The 2,803-nt window shown below is 33.5% G+C and overlaps 1 pseudogene; it reads right to left on the bottom strand.

The window, feature by feature from the left end:
* Positions 1-371: 371 nt before the first annotated feature.
* On the bottom strand, positions 372-1,368 carry LOC125777393 (uncharacterized; annotated as a pseudogene).
* Between the last annotated feature and the right edge of the window lie 1,435 nt (positions 1,369-2,803).

The raw sequence follows: 2,803 nt of genomic DNA, 5'->3' as shown, positions 1-2,803 counted from the left end.
CGAAAATCATCGCCTGAACAACAGCTCGAAATGTTCACGGCGACAACAAATACTTCCTGACGGGTATGCAAGCCCAGCCAGCATTTACATATAAAAATAAGCGTTTTGTAAGCGTTCAAATGTAGGCAAAACACTTATAAAACGTTGCTGTGACCTTTACAAAAGACATCAAAGCAAGGGGTTTATAATCGAAAAGGACCCAACTTTATAAGCGTTTAAAAGACAATTGCAAAACATGTTTTTTAAGTAGCGTAATTACACGTTTTCTAAATGCTTATAAAACACGTTTTGAAAATGCTTAAAACACGTATTTTTAATGAAAAAAGTAAGCGTTTTAAACATTTACTTTGTTTTGGATATGTTTTTTTATTGATACATTTAAAAAATCAGTTTTAATATTAAATTTGGTTTCTTCATAGAATAATATTACATTAAAATATAAAAATAGGAACTTCATTGTTTTTTCATTTAAAAAATCATTACTACTTAGTATTTTAGTTTACTTTTTTTGTTGTTTTAATTTTAATACGATTTTTTGCGTACTGGAAATATGACTTAGAGGCAAACACAAAGTCCTCTTCCTTGCCTCCATTTTCAGCGAAAGTTTCTGCAATAGAATTTAAATATGAATATAGAAATGTAACTAGAAACCTTTTAAACGTATTTCACTTACGATGAATAGCAGTGGCGACAGTGAAGGCCCTAATGCACTTCTTATCTGCAGTTCCTCGCCAGGAAAAGCTCTCAGCAACGTTGTCAGTCATAATCTTCTGCCACGCTTTCGTAACAAATTTTCTCGAATTGGATGTTGACCATCTTTTTAGATCTGCCTTCTAAAAATATAAATAAAATCGACATCAGTATACAGTCACCGGATATTTCAAATTTAAATTCTTACCAGAAAGGAAAATTTATCTATATCTTCCAGAATAGTTTTCTCAAAATTGAGGAAGTCTTCAATATTAGCATACGGCTTGCTTGGTATAATAGTAGCGTTATTATGTGATACCGCTTTTTTAAGATCAATGATTTCTTTGCGCATCCCCTAAACGTTTTCTGTTAGGCGCAACAATATTAGCTTCTTTTTTTCCTTCACCTTTTCAACAGCCTTTTGACATGCGTCGATGATTACTGATTGAATTGCTGCGGAAAAAAATATAAAACAAATATGAGAAAAGTGTTGCGGTGTTATGTTAAAAGTATCCTTTAAAAATAAATATCTTACCCGACGACGTTGCACTCTCCAAAGAAGTTGTTGTTGTGCTTGGACTTGGTTGCATCACATAAATAGTTTGTGAGGATGCGATGTCATCATTAATGGGGTCGACGATGTAATTGAGATTGTTCTGCGGCATGATCTGCTATGAGTGGCACAAATATATAAGACGATCTGGTGTAGAAGCATATAACTTTTGATGTTACTTCGTCAAGCGTATGGTGATTCGGTGTTTTGTTAAAACTGAGATTTTCGGCACGGTAAATATTAAAAATAATGATTGAAACGGCTTATCATATAAGTTATGTAAGTCTTGTACCCTTAGCCCGTGAAGTACAAAATCATTATCAGCAGATCTTGATGTGGAAATAAGTTTGAAAATTAATTTTTGTACTAAATAAAAGTTCTCAGGATGTTCAAAAATTCCATAGATGTTCAAAAATTTCGAAGCTGCTGCGCACAACACTTTTCTTCTTTTTTGCTGCAGACATTAAATAAGTCGATTATTACCTTTTTTAATAGCAAATGACAATTAAAAGTATCAAACGCACTTAATTTAACAACTTAAGAACAATTTTACATAATTTATTAACACAACTTATTAGCACAATCTTTTGCGGCGAGAACTACACGTTTTGCTTAAATTTATGAAACACTTGCATTTGCAAGCAAATTGTCAACGACGTTCGCAAAACATTTGCATTTGCAAGTAAATTGTCAACGACGTTCGCAGAACACTTACATTTGCAAGCAAATTGTCAACGACGTTCGCAAAACACTTGCATTTGCAAGCAAATTGTCAACGACGTTCGCAAAACACTTGCATTTGCAAGTAAATTGTCAACGACATTCGCAGAACTCTTATTTATGCAAGCTTGCTGCAATCTTAATTTACAAAACGCTTGCCAATATGCTTGCTGGGAAGTCACTAAAACATATCCATTTAAATGTTTGGGTTGGGAGAAATCTTAATAACGGGCCATCTAATTGGTCATTGCTCCTATGGAGATCGTATATATGTATACTTCTAGCTTTTAAGCTATGTAGCTCTTTGAATTGGAATCGGTGTCAAGAACGCATAATATATTTTTTTGGTTATTTGCGCAATGAAGTAATTTTCGTCGGGGATCGTTTTCCTGTTTTAATGGCGAAATTAGGTAGCAAACAAGCGGAATATATATTTTTGCTCAGTTAAACCTGTATTACTTCTCTTGTTAAATAGAAAAATAACGGTGTCATCTTCAACCACTAAACCAGACCAAACATTCTGAAGATCTAATTTTGTGTTTGGAGCGACCCTCTTAGACTAAATATTGTCACTTTGTTGCAAAAATCGCTATGCTTTTGAATATAGTACAATACAGTTCCTGGTGAGTATCTTACGTATAGACAACTTGGTTGGATCCAACGATTGAAAACGCCCCAAAGGGTAAGCACTATGACAAAACTTATTAAAACTTAAGTCACATCACTGAGCTTTCATCATTGTCTACAAAAAACCAAAATTTTTAGGACAGTAGGAAATTGCTAATGATCCTAGATAAAAAATAGGCAAAGTTTTTGACAAAACTCTCATCCTATTAAGAA

Source organism: Bactrocera dorsalis, chromosome 3 (assembly GCF_023373825.1).
Source record: "Bactrocera dorsalis isolate Fly_Bdor chromosome 3, ASM2337382v1, whole genome shotgun sequence".
Classification (NCBI taxonomy): domain Eukaryota; kingdom Metazoa; phylum Arthropoda; class Insecta; order Diptera; family Tephritidae; genus Bactrocera; species Bactrocera dorsalis.
This window is presented reverse-complemented; position numbering and strand designations above follow the sequence as displayed.